Consider the following 14,975-nt stretch of genomic DNA (forward strand, 5'->3'; position numbering starts at 1 on the left):
CACCGAATGGCTTTCAAGGTAGCTATTTTTTCTAGGTAGTATGGAAGCACTTCATATTATGACTTATGCTAATCACAAGGGTCACCCGATCCTTTAGAGGACAGTAGTCGCCACAAGTTGAAGAACTGGTGAAAATTGTCATTCTGCCCCTTTCTAAACTGCTAATAAAATACAATTCTACTTCCATCCATTGATTTATTTATACAAATAGAAATTGGGTAATCATAGTTAGACTGTGTTAAGAAAGCTCCTAAACCAGAATCAACAAATAACAAGCTTTGATTCACCTTTATTTCAAGAAGTCTACTATGTGTCTTGTCTAGATTAAATAAATTGAGTTCTTTGAAGGAAGAATTTGATTAAAAAGTAAAATAAATAAGGATACAGCTCAAATAGTCATGTACTGATGTTTTTACTAGGTTATACATTATTGAAGTACATTGGAACATGTATTTTAGGACTGTGCCGTATAAAACCAACAGAAAAAAATAACACAACTTGTAAAGTTGTCATCATAGTCAAACATTTTTTATTGAAAAGGAGAGGACTGTGACAACCTGGATATGAAAATGAAATTGTATTGAAATAAAACAATAAAATAAATAAAGCAATGGCTTCACTTGCTTGTGAAAATAAATACTCATTCAACTGCTAAAGTACATTGCAAGTACTATTTGCATATGGAAATATAGATAAGTGAAATGACAAGTGACCTTACTACATAGGCAAAAGATGTGAGATGCATACTTTTGTGGATTTTAACAACTGCATAATATCCAAGGCAAGTTTTTCTTTGATGTGATTTTTTCCTCTTCTCCTTCTAATATTGTGATTTGTTAATACGCAGCAAGATAGGAGAATCTTATTTGAAACACTTCATTGTATTTTATATTAAATTTCAGGAAATTCTAACCTCTTTAATGCATAGAAATGTGGTTGAATTTGCATTTTCTGCTTTGTAATCAGCCATGTTATTGTCTGTTACTCTCAGCTGAATCTTCTGTCAGAAGCAATACTTTCATCAATCTATCAGGAGACCCAAGCAAGAAGTTTTCCTCATCCAAAGTTCCTATTAGCTTTGCTGCCTGGAGACTACAGCATATTTAAGAGTAGACAGTCACTCAAGCTTCTTGCAATGTCAGATGTCAGTGGTAGGTTCTTTTATTTATCTTTGTTGTTTGGTTCTGATAGACGAGGACTCAGAGTGGTTTAACAATGAACGAGTTTATTGAATACACAAAGTCAACTGACTAACTGTCAAATGTTGCAACCTTTTATATGAGAAGTGTGTGAACTGTAACCAATCAATGGAGTCTATTTTCCCGCTCCTAGGTTATTGCAACCAATGAATGCACCTTAATTTCCCGCTCTAAACCCTGCTATGCTGCAATCTGTTTGCAATCTGTTAAGTACCTTGTTAATAACTATTTACATACACAACACCCCTTACCCCCCAGTTGATGTTATTTCTTTACAAAATCCTTTAAATATTTTGGTGGCCTATGTATTCTAGAAGGGTATCTGTTATTCTGGCTGCTAGGGACCTCTCTTCCTGATTGATTGCTTGGCTGCATGTCACTATTGGGCCTGGGCTCTGGGTTGCTAGGCTCTGATGTTTCTCTGCTGCTGTTTTGTGTATTAGTTTGTGTTTGAAAATCAGCGGTCACTGGCCTACTTCGCAGGGGTACCTCCCAGTCAATTTGACTAAATTGATGTTGTTGTTGTTGGGAACCAGGGGATGAGATGTTTTGCCATTCCTCTACCGCACTTTGTAGCATGTTGTTATCCCTGAATCTGGATGTACTGTTTCCCCCCAATATACTTTGGTCCCCCTCTACTGGCAAGCATCCACTGGATCTCTTCCTCAGCTGATCTATGTGTCTTTTACAGATCCTATTCCCTTCCCCCTCAATAGTGTACGATAGGGGACCTAAGATTTCAGTCACCACCCCGGGAATCCATTTATCCCCTTGGCCGTAGTTCCTGGCCCAGATCAAATCCCCCACTTTAAATGTTCTGTTAGGAATGTCCAATTCAGTGTTTGATTGAAGTCTGTCAGGGTGTAATCTGTCCAATTTGGTAGTCAGTTTCCTGCCCCACCTCATTTCAGCTGGACTTTTCCCTGTAGCAGAACATGGGGTCGTGTGTTGGGCCAACAAGAACTCGGCCAGTCTCTGATGCCAGTCGCCCCGAATGATTCTTTTTAAAGCGTCCTTCGTGGTCCGCACGTTCCGTTCAGCCAAGCCGTTGGTGGATGGGTGGAAGGGTGCTGATGTCTTATGCTTAATCGAGTTGGCCTTGAGGAAATCCTGAAATTCAATAGATGTGAATTGTGGCCCATTATCAGACACAATTAAATCCGGCAACCCATGAGTGGCAAAGAGGCCCCTTAATGCCTGTATTGTTCTTCCTGAAGTTACTGAACTGACTGGTACTACCTCTAGCCATCTAGAGAAGCTGTCAACCACTACTAGAAATGTTAACCCTTGGAAAGGTCCAGCAAAATCAATATGAATCCTGGACCAAGGATTCCTAGCTAACTCCCACTTATGCGTACGGATGTGCTGTTGTTCAGGCCTAGAACGTTGGCACAGATGGCAATTGGCAACACATTCCTCAATGTCGTTGTCCAGTCCTGGCCACCACAAGTGACTCCTAGCCAACGCCTTCATCCGTACTATTCCAGGGTGTCCTTCATGTAATTCTAGTAAAATAGCTGATTTGTGAATTCCTGGAATAACCACACGATTTCCCCAGAGTAAGCATCCCAAATGAACTGATAATTCATCCTTCCTTCTAAAATAGGGCCTGTATTTTTCGTCCGGGTTGGCATTTGGCCACCCGCTCATGACCCAGGCCAATACTCTCTTTAAGGTGTGGTCCTTATTTGTTGCCTCAGCTATGTCTTTAGCAGTTAGGGGTAAATCAGGAATATCCTGTAGGGACATTATTTGTCCCACAGGTGCAGGGTCCTCCTCTGTTATGCTTAGGGGCAATCTGCTAAGGGCGTCAGCGTGTCCCATGTCCTTGCCCGGTCTGTATTGGAGGGAAAATGAGTATGCTGAGAGGAAAATGGACCACCTCAGCATTCTGGGCGACATAATTTGGGGAGTCTGTTTATCCGTGGTAAACAGTCCCAACAGGGGTTTGTGGTCAGTCAGTATGGTAAAGTTCCTACCATAAAGGTAGTCGTGGAACTTTTTTACTCCTGCCACTATTGCTAATGCCTCCCTGTCTATCTGAGCATAATTCCGCTCTGCCTTGGTTAGTGTCCGGGAATAATATGCAATGGGTCTTTGTATTCCTTGGTTGTCTAAGTGGCTGATCACAGCCCCTACACCATAAGGCGAAGCATCGCACGCCAGATAAATTGGTTTGTTTTCTATAAAGTGGGTTACAATTGATTTACTGGAAAGAATGTCTTTTAACGTTTGGAAACTCACTTTGTGTTTGTTCAGCCATTGCCAGGGAGTCTTCTTATCTAAGAGTCTGTGGAGGGGTTCTGCAATGGCAGCCTTGTGTGGCACAAACGTGTGGTAAAAATTTACCAAGCCAAGGAAGGCCTGTAGTTCCGCCTTGTTCCTTGGTTCAGGGGCCCATTTTATTGCTTTAATTTTGTCAGGGGTAGGGTGGATTCCACTTTTGTCAATCCTGAACCCCAAAAAATCAGTGGATTTAACCCCTATACTACATTTTTCCTTTTTTAGTTTCAATCCAGCCCTCCTAAATCTGCCCAGTACCTGTTCCAGCCGCTCTACTAACATTTCTTCATCTTTTCCAGCTATCAGGACATCATCAAAGTAAGGGCATACACCAGGTATGCCCTTTAAGGTCCTCTCCATCACTTCTTGGAAGATGCCTGGAGCAGCTGCAATACCAAATTGCAGTCTGTGGACCCGGAACGCCCCCTTGTGGGTAACTATCGTCTGTGCTTCTGCAGCCTCTTCAGAAACAGTCAACTGTAAGTACGCATGCGCCAAGTCTAACTTGGCAAACATGGCGCCGTCCTGGATCGTCGCGAGGACCTGCTTCACCGTCGGGACCGGGTAAGCATGCTTTTTCATTCCAATGTTCAGGGTGGCTTTGTAGTCAGCGCAGATTCTCACATCCCCATTGGGTTTTAGGGGTGTGACAATCGGCGTTTCCCACAAACCACCCTCAACAGGTTCTAATACCCCTTGGCCTACAAGCCGGTCGAGCTCGGCCTCGATTTTTCCCTTTAAGGCGAAAGGTACCCTTCGGGCCTTAAGCCTGATTGGTTTTACTGAGGGGTCTAGGTTAAATTTAATTGGGGGCCCTTTGTACTTTCCCAAAGATCCATCGAATACGTCTGCAAATTCATTGCAGACTGATTCGAGGGTCTTCTTCTTAATCACTGAATTTATCCCCCCAATCCAAATGCCCAGGGCAGGGAACCAGTTAAGTCCAATTAAACTAGTCCTTTGTCCCTCCGTAACAATTAATTCTAAGACCCCCTTAAATCCCTTAAATTTAACGTTAAGGCTGGTCTTCCCTTTTATTTTTATGGGGCTTTTTTGGAAGTCAGTTAATTGAATATTTGTTGAACTAAGTGGAATTCTTCTTCCACTTATTTGTTCAATCCTCTCAAGGGTTTCAGTGGAAATTATTGACACTGAAGCCCCTGAGTCAATTTCCATTCTGCAAGGGACCCCTTGCAGCTGGACTGTAATTTTTAATTTTCCTATTGGAAAATTGTGACTTTTCCCCTGTCTCCTCCGGTTGACTCGCGCCACCTCCCCTAGATTTGGGACTTTAACCCGGGGTTTAGGGGTCTCCTTGCCACTGAAATTAGGGGTTACCTTACCCTCGGGCCACACATCGACTTCGTGAAGGCGGTTGTCGCGAGCACGGCTCCTACAGATGGCCTGGATGTGGCCGGTCTTGCCACATGCCCTGCACTTTGCGGTTCGGAATCGGCAAGAGGCGCGGGGATGGTTGCCGCCACAGCTGCCGCACCGGTTCTGGTTGTCGATGTCTCGCGGTTTGGTTGCGGTGTCCCTCCATGGTCGTTGTGCCCCCGTCGCTTGTCTTTGCAGAGTTGCGGTTTGTTGACGGTGGGCAGGTTCAGGCCCTTCACTTCTGGGTTGTCTTGGCGCCAATTTTCCGAATCGCCTGGAGACTTCAGCGATATCTTCCTCCCACTGCTGGTCCACCTCCCCGCAGTCCACATAGCCCTCTTGGTTGATCTCGGACGCTGCTGCCATGCTGCTGCGGGGGGGGGTCGCGATACCCGGTTGACTCGTAAGTTAAAAGTTCGTCGATCACTTCCTGTAAATCGCCGGTGGGTTTGGCGATTATTCTGTTTTGTAGCTGCTCATCACGCAAGCCCAGTACTACTCGGTCCCGAATTCTAATTTCTAAATTATCGTATTTACATCGTACTGCGGCTTCCCTGACGGCAGCGACAAACTTTTGTATGGATTCTCCCGGTCTCTGGTTCCTCTTCTCAAAGATGCGCCGCCAGAAGAGCTCGGATCTCCTGGGTGTAAAGTGGACCTTTAGTTTGGCTAGGAGGTCGGCATAAGGCACGCTTGAGACCGGTTGCGGTTGACACAGTCCGACAGCGATTCGGTAAACCGGTGTGCCACAAATCGTTAGTAAAGCTGCCGCTTTTTTACGGTCGTCTGTGATTCCGTTCACTAACAGGAACCCTTCGACTTGTCCGATGTATTCTTCCCAATCCTCGGGGAAGTTTGGGTCGAATTCCTTCAATGACCCGATTTGCGCCATTCGGAGAATTTTTTTTTTTTTATTCTGCCGCGGCCGCTCGGTTGACTGTGACTCGTTCTGAATTTGCCGCCTTTGCGCGACAATTCCGCCGATTCTCTGGTCTTCTGTCTATCCCACCTTCGTCGCCAATTGTTTGGTTCTGATAGACGAGGACTCAGAGTGGTTTAACAATGAACGAGTTTATTGAATACACAAAGTCAACTGACTAACTGTCAAATGTTGCAACCTTTTATATGAGAAGTGTGTGAACTGTAACCAATCAATGGAGTCTATTTTCCCGCTCCTAGGTTATTGCAACCAATGAATGCACCTTAATTTCCCGCTCTAAACCCTGCTATGCTGCAATCTGTTTGCAATCTGTTAAGTACCTTGTTAATAACTATTTACATACACAACATTTGTTATATTGTCCATTAGTGTTCAACCTTACCCAAATTATGGTAGAAAAATTAATTTCTGTCTGGATCATTAGGAATTATTACCGGTAATTTTTAACTGTTTAATTTATACCTTTCCACCTTAGGTTTATCATATTTGTAATTACAATTTGAAGTCATTGTGAATTATCATTTATAAACAAAGTATATCTTTCTCAATGTACAATAATTTAAACACACACATAATAATTTGCACTTTTTCTTTTATGAACTGAACATACTCACAAAAAGATACTAATATTGTTTCTGTCCAAATTCATGTTTTGTAAACTGGTCAGAAATATTTGATCTGATGTACAGCTAGTTCTACAAACTAAGCACTACTAACTCATAGTTTGTCTTGGGATTTTTTTTAGCTTAACATTTTTTAGCTTAACATTTTTTTAGCTTAACATTGAATGAAGAAAAAGGGAAATAATGACATTCAACAAGGACAGTTTAGCTGATAAATTCAATCTGTTCAGAAATTTTTCTTACAGATCATTTACTCCTGAATGTGATTACTCAACAAAACTGGTAAACCTTTGAGACACATTCATGTTTTCTCTTGAAAATGTGGAAAGCTCAGTTAGTATAAAGTCAACATTTTTCTCCAAACTTGACATCTTCAATATCATTTAAAACACTTTTACTTGAAATTTTCTATAATACTTTATTCTTTAAGTACCACTTTAAAATACAATTGGGAAATACAAATGCTGAAATCCTCAGTGGATTCTTCCTTTAAAAAATGCATCCATTACATCTGGATCAGACTTATTTTGTTATATTGGCAGAGTAAAACATACCTCTTTTGTGCATAATATCTCTTTTTCCTGCATTAGGAAACAGTATAATGAATTTTATATGATAGATCTATATATTAATTATGCAATTCTCTCTGCAATTCTGTAATGACAATATGCAATGAATTTTTTTTTAAAAGCTTGGGACACAGGGGACTTCTTGTCTGTTATCAGCTATTGGTCATCAGTAACCTTTTCTTTCTTTTACAGTGGATTAGGAGAGATTAACCCACCATTTTCTCCTTTTCAAATATAAAATCAGACAAAAGTAAATTTGATTTCTGACTTAAAATTAGTACTTGTTTTATGAAGCCTTGTCATCACTGTACATTTCTTAAAATGAGAATGTCAAAAGCTCATAAGTTGAGGAAACATGGAATTTATTTAGCCATTTATAAAGCTACCTTTTAAAAGCATTTAAAGGGACCCTTACAGAAAAACAAAATATTACCACCCCCACACCCTAACAAGGAAGTTGTAATAATCAATATACTTTGAAGGAAAATATTCTTTGCAAGAGTTTTTTCCCCCTTCTTTTTGTGGAATGTAGGTTTATCAAGAATATACTTTGAAATATATTTTAAAACAACAATGTTTCATCTTATTTTTATCTAGATCTAGTCTGCAGCTATACTAAGGTCATTTATTGCTTATTTGATATGTATAAAATTTCAGGGGACTGCAATAGATAATTTAAATCAAGGGCAACCCTCCTTATTTTTAAGAATAGTTTTGACATATTTTGAAGTCAGGAAACCATTCAAACTATAGTATAGATCATAGTATATATCTAAAAGCAGCAAATAAGATCCTCCCCCCCATCCAAAAAGAAACCCCCACAAACATGCCCAGAAACTAGATCCCTCCTAGGTTTCATATGACCCTGTTTCTCTATGATAGTGTGCTTGCTTCTGCACAGAAGTTAAGTAATCTTAGACCTGTTGACTTGAATCAATGGAGATAGGGATGTTATCTAAATTAGCTTATAGGTAATTCTTGATCTATAGGGATTAAAGATTTTGCAAAAGGAAACACAACATTGTGTAAAATGTTGCTTGTATGAATTATTATATTATTGTACAAAATCATGTACCAGTGGAGCACTTACTTTGTAGATACATATAAAAGAAGATCAGTGGTTTGTATCTCAGGTTGAAACAGCAATTTCTAAAATGTCCATAAATATATTTCTTGAGAAAATAGAGTTCTTTCCATTTAAGGATATTGGACATTTGTAAAAAGAATACTGTATATGTGTCAGTTTCTTAAATAATTGCCTTAATCAAATAACAGTTTTAAGATGTAACAAGTCACAGACAAATTGTTGTTGTTGTTGTTAGTTGCGAAGTCGTGTCCGACCCATCGCGACCCTATGGACAATGTTCCTCCAGGTCTACCTGTCCTCTACCATCTTCTGGAGTCCATCTAGGCTCACGCCTACTGCTTCAGTGACTCCATCCAGCCACCTCATTCTCTGTCGTCCCCTTCTTCTATTGCCCTCAATCTTTCCCAGCATTAGGCTCTTCTCCAGTGAGTCCTTCCTTCTCATTAGGTGGCCAAAGTATTTTAGTTTTAGCTTCAGGATCTGGCCTTCTAAAGAGCAGTCAGGGTTGATTTCCTTTAGGACTGACCAGTTTGATCGCCTTGCAGTCCAAGGGACTCGCAGAGTCTTCTCCAGCACCATAGTTCAAAGGCTTCAATTCTTTGGCACTCAGCCTTTCTTATGATCCAGCTTTCTCTGCCATACATTGCAACTGGGAAGACCATAGCCTTGACTATACACACTTTTGTTGACAGGGTGATGTCTCTGCTTTTTAGTGTGCTGTCTAGATTTGCCATGGCTTTCCTCCCAAGGAGCAAGCGTCTTTTAATTTCTTGGCTACAGTCTCCATCTGCAGTGATCTTGGAGCCCAAGAAAATAAAATCTGTCACTACCTCCATTTCTTCCCCATCTATTTGCCAGGAATTGAGAGGGCCAGATGCCATGATCTTGGTTTTCTTAATGTTTAGTTTCAACCCAGGTTTTGCACTCTCCTTCTTCACCCACAACAAGAGGCTCTTTAGTTCTTCTTCACTTTCTTCACAGACAAATGCATGTGTACAAACAGAGAATATAGCATAGGTTTACATTACTGAATGCTTCACTCTAGTCCTAGTCTTGCTTTTATAGTGTTGTCTAACTGCTTGTAAGTCTGTAGTCTGTTGGCAGCACTTTCAAACAATCACATTTTTACACAAAGTACCCAACAGCTGAGTGCAGATGCAGAGGTTGCAAACCAATCAGTGTTATTTTCTTCTGCTTCAAACTTGTCAATCCCTCCAGCTTCCTGCAGTCTATATCAGGGGTTTTAAACCAGTGGTACATGTACCACCAATAGTATATTGGCACCTGGCAGGTGGTATGTGACCCTGCCTAACCTAGACAAGCATAGTGGGTGGTGGAAATGAACTAAAGTGGCACAGCACAGGACTTGCCATGAGAGAGTCCTCAGGAGCTGCAGGGCTTCTGGGGTGAGACAAAATGCCCCCGGATTGGCACTTCCTGCACACCCGGAAGAGAAAGGAAGTGTGGGAGGAGAGACTATAAAAAGAGCCAGTTTTGGCAGGAGAGGGAGAGAAAAAAAGATGGGGACACAGTGAGCAGAGTAAGAGTCCACATTACCTGCACGATACTGCCCAGCCCCCAAAGCCTGCCCTGTTTCGGCAGGCAATGGCACACTCTCTTCACAACACAGAGAGGCTGGTTTGGGTGAAGCGAAGCTAGCGAGAAGCCGAAGCTACCTGGGCACATGCAGGAGAGGTGGTTAGTGAAGGGCCTGGCATCCCAGGTGCCCATTTTGCCCAGCAGGCTGATCATGTTCTGATCACTTCTTTTTCATTGGGACACCAGACCCCGCGTGCTTGCTGCCTTCCATGTGTGCACTCAGGCAGGTTTGGCTTCTTGCCCGCTTTGCTTTGCCTGGCCCATATTAATAAAATTAAAATCTTTCCAGCTAGTTTCCTCACAGTCATTTACCTACTTATATTTTTTTATCAGAAGGTCGGCAGTTTGGCGGGTCGAATCCCAAGTGCCGCGTAACAGAGTGAGTGCTTGTTACTTGTCTCAGCTTCTGCCAACCTAGCAGTTTGAAAGCACGTAAAAATGCAAGTAGAAAAATAGGGACCACTACGGTGGGAAGTTAACAGCATTCCGTGCGCCTTTGGCGTCTAGTCATGCCAGCCACATGACCATGGAGACGTCCTTGGACAAGCGCTGGCTCTTCGGCTTTGAAACGGAGATGAGCACCGGCCCCTAGAGTCAGAAACGACTAGCACACATGTGCGGGGGAACCTTTACCTTTACCTATTAACAATTCATAAGTGGTTAGTAAACAACGTGTTGTCTGGGTCCAATTTGCTTAATAGTACACATTAAAATCCTAATCTATACCTCATTTTTCCAGCCATTGATAAAATACATCCCATATTTGAAAATATTCTGAGTCTTCTTTTTCTTTAATGTTCAATGTCAGTCTGTCCATTTCTGCACAGTTCAGTATTTTCTTGATTATCTCTTCTTCAAATGGTATTTCTTCATTTTTCCAGTGCTGGGCAAATACAATTGTTGCTGCTGTTAATACATGCAACAGCAAACATATATTTTCTTTATCATATTTTTCTGATATTATACCTAATAAAAATAATTCCGGTTTAAAATCTACATATTTAACATCATAACATTCCAATCTTAGGGTAAGAATGCTAGGAGAAATATACTGTAATGCAGGATTTATCCAATCCCTGACAAAGGTTAAAAAAAGTAATAAGGGATTTGTTTTTTCACTGTATGCAGAATATTATAATTTGCAGTCAATATCATATAAAATGTAATTCTATTGACTTACAATACGGTTGCCTGCTAAACCTAAAGTGAACTTATATAAGGTTGATTCTAATCAGGGCAAAACTTTCCAAAATGTTTAAGATCACAATGCATGGAAATAAAGTTCTGAAAAGGAAAAGTGCTTTGAGAGACAATCTTTGTGAAGGCCATAGGTCAGAAGATTGATCTTCCTGTCTTAGGATAACCAGCAAGTCACTTGTCACCTCTTCAGACAGAAAATGATGGTAGAATTTCTATTAATTTTGTAAGACTTTTCTTTAAACATATATGTGTGTGTGTTTGTGTGTGTGTGTGTGTGTGTGTGTGTCAAATGTTAACTATTTAGCTAACAGAGCGAGAGAGATCCTGTGGCTCAAGAGGTAAATACACTGCCCAATATGCAATCAGCCCAGGTTCGAATCTCAGAAGGGTATGGCTGACTGATGAAAACTAATGAGTTAGAAATGCATTTCAGTCTCCCTTAATTCTTTGTTAGTAATTTACACACACACACACACACACACACACACACACACACACACACACACATATATATATATATATATATATATATATATATATATATATATATATGACTACTCACAGTAATTAATGACATTTTAGGAAGACAAACTTATTAGATTCAGATTGTAATGTGTCAATATACCTTTGAGTATATAAACTAGTTTAGAGATAGATTTATTTTTGTCAAATAGGAAAAAACATTTTGAAATTGAAAATGTAGACATTTAATATTCAGTTGCAAAAATTAAGATTAGTTATGACATTATCATAATAGGTAGTCTCAAAGATATGAATCTAAACAAAATATGGTCAAATGTTCTGAGGTAAAAAAAATTGAAAATACTATGAAATTCAAATTAAATTTCTGTCCAGATTTTAGTATATTATGTGTGATAGTTTCAGCCTTTCATAAACTTACCAGTATCTATTCTAGTATGTTCTTTGGTGAAAGAGAAAAAGAAAAAGCATTATGATAATGGCCTTCTATACAATGTCAGTGCCAGGTCCTACTGTGCTAAAAAGAATTCATCATAATTACACGTTGGCAAGTCTTTAGAGAATAGCTTTAAAATCCTTATTTTACAATGCCATTCTGCTTGCTTTAGTTCCCCACTGTGTACATATTTAAGCTTCTGTTAGTAGCTATATGATATATCCATATTATTTTGTAAAGTGGAATTTTTCCATACACATTATTTATCACTGAAGATTTTTTTAAAATGTTCTTTTTAGATGACTAAGTAGTCTGGAAGTATTAGTAATAAAGTATATAGATGTTAATAATTTTATTTTTACTTTGTTTTATTCAGTATGACTTTTATCTTTATTTCTATTTTAGTATGATTAGGTTATTAGTTTTACACATCTCTATGGCCAAAATATACTAAAAGAAATCCCTACAAATTGAAATACTATACTAGTATGATAAACTGAGATTTATTGCATACGTAATTACTTTATTGAACAATCGCAGACTATATTCAATAAAATTAAAAAACATTTTAAAAAGGGCTGAGCTTATGAAAGACACTGCCTTATTTTAAAAAAGTTCTGAGACAGTTCTCAGGGGTATAAATGGTACATGAATGAAGCCCTAATAAGCAGGCATATACATAGAATGAAGGCTACTGCTAAGCTTGTAAGCCGCCCTGAGTCTTTGGAGAAGGGCGGGATATAAATGGAATTAAAATAAAAATAAATAAAAATAAATTATAAATTTTTCAACTACTGTTCCAAATAAGTCTCATATATATTATAGAAAGTCTATAGCTTTTTTTTTCACCCACATACACACAGGATAGGCTTATGCCCCAACTTTTCTCCTGGATATTGAAGTAGTATATCTAGCACTCCTCTAATTATCATGAATAAGAACAAGACTTAAGAATTGTTTTGAGAGATAATGGCTTACACAAAAGTGATCATGAGCTTTCATGGCTGAAAAGAGAGTTCAACCTCAGTTGTTCTGACCCTAGTCCAATATTTTAATCTCTACAAGGGAATGTCTCTTGTACCTCATGATGATATATACAGATTAACCTATCTCACCATCAAGTGACTTTGGATAGCATATATATAAGTATATATGAAAAGTAATGATCCCCAAAGGGAAAATGCACAACATCTTATAGTATGTTGACCATTTTTAGAGTTTGTAATATATTAAAAAAAACCTCATTGTTACATAAACCTTTAACACTTTTCTGCTAGATCAAATTTTCTTAACTTCATTCCTTAAATGTTTCCTTGCAAGAATGTTTATTTTATTTATGTATTAATTTTTTATGCCATCTCTACTACAAAACAACTCTGGATGGTTTACAGATAATTAAAAAAAGAAATATTAAAATAATAAAAATATTTAAACTATACAAATTAAAATTTGAAGACTATACAAAAATATCAGATCTAAGAGACAACAAAGAGATGAGGTCTTCTTACTGCATCCAGCACTTAGTGCCTCCCTGGGGTCCCCAAGCCAACTGGCTGAACTAAGTTTTAATACCCTTCCAGAAGGCCAAAATACAGGGAACATTGTCACTTCCAGTAGTAGAGTATTCCACAGGAATGGGGCCACAGTGGAAATGACTCTTCTCCTTGATCCCACCTGCTGGAATTCCATAGCAAATGGAATCCTTGCAGCCCTCTTCCACTAACATCAATGGGGGAGCCTAGTCTGATTGAAAGAAAGGACTAGAGGGGAACAGAATGGGACAGAATAATACAAATATTATACCACAGTCTTTTTCTGCAAACTTCTCTAACTAGTCTTCATTTCTAGGATTTCAAATATTTAAATATATTTGAAGATATGTCAATGTACAAATACACTCGGCATAAAATATTGTATTGCAAGATATTCTGTTGAGCTTGGGATTTTATCACAAGTACATATTATTGATCTCAGCTACTACCTCCAGTTTGAAGTCCAGTTCAGCAAATTTCTAAGGCTAAAAATATCTTCTGTCTACACAGGGGGTATCTACTTTTTTTCTTTAACTATCAACTGTAGTTCTCTCAAAATGACCAGTTATTTCCAAATAACCTTAATGCATTTTTAAAATCATTATTTTAAATTTACTGATATAGCTATTTAGTTTATATAGTTATAGTATAATATTAGGGGGAAGCTGTTAGATACTGGTTCATTGCTTGATTGACGAGACGAGGTGAATGAGTTCAGCAAGAATAATTCTTTATTCGGGTGCAGGAACTGAACTGAGAAACAGGACTGCAAATGCAGCAATTTATACCCTGGCCTCTAGGTGGCAGCCAATAGGTTTAAAGCAACCTATTGCCACCCTAGAAGCAGCCAATGGCAGTGCTGGAGATGGGTTGTCTGAGGAGCTGGGAGCCATTAGCCAGCTTCCCTGCTTAAGCAACCTTCCAGCAATTAACCCCACGTGATATACTTAAGTAAGACTAAGTCCAATACATTACAGAAGCAATCACTTATTACTTTCTAGATGTTGTTATTTTCTAGTATTTCTAGCTATTGCTATTACTTTGTTTTCTATTTTGTAACAGCATCAATCATTCTCAGCAAAAACTAATATAGCAATGGAAGAATAAAAAGACATTCTGGAAAAAAAATACTTTCTGGCTTTTTCTGAAATGAGAAAAGCTAGATTAACAGAACTGATTTCTGGACTTCTGGGGCAGTAATAAACATGTCTGAGTCTGGTTTTATTTAGGCTAAATTCTTCACTAGATGCAATTTAAATAAGGACTACAAATCATGTTTTGTTGCTAAAATATCTCTTATTTTGGGTTTGCTTTAACTATTTTGTTTTAATCTCTGTTTTTTTCATTAAGGATAGGAAAGAAAAACATAAATCAAAGTATACTTTTGTTAATATACCTCAGGATGAGCTACAGAGCACCACACAAAGCCCTAGGTGTAATTTTTTGCAGCCTTTGGTCAAAAGCCCTTTGTCAAATGTAGACTGCTGGTAAAAGCAATCTGCTTTTTCCTTTCCAACATGCTTTATGAAAAGGAAGAGGGAGAGAAAAAATGAATGTCATGAAAGGGTGAGAAAATCAAACATGCTATCAGAGAGTGAATGAGAAAGAGAGAATAAGTATCTCTATAATCCATTGACAAGCAATATAGCC

The 14,975-nt window shown here is 38.9% G+C and overlaps 1 long non-coding RNA gene across 3 annotated transcripts in view; it reads right to left on the minus strand.

The window, feature by feature from the left end:
- Positions 1-391: 391 nt before the first annotated feature.
- The window catches only part of LOC308670836, a 30,095-nt gene continuing 15,511 nt past the window's right edge, over positions 392-14,975 (minus strand). For 2 of the 3 annotated variants that reach the window (XR_014027091.1, XR_014027092.1), the window contains exons 3-4: positions 6,148-10,560; positions 392-1,169 (exon numbers count right to left, since the gene is read on the minus strand). This is a non-coding gene — a long non-coding RNA (uncharacterized lncRNA). Of the gene's footprint in view, positions 1,170-6,147; positions 10,561-14,721; positions 14,846-14,975 lie in introns of all 3 variants that reach the window. The other variant, XR_014027090.1, reaches the window with a different exon arrangement.

Source organism: Vipera berus (assembly GCF_964194415.1).
Source record: "Vipera berus genome assembly, chromosome: 7".
Taxonomy (NCBI): Eukaryota; Metazoa; Chordata; class Lepidosauria; order Squamata; family Viperidae; genus Vipera; species Vipera berus.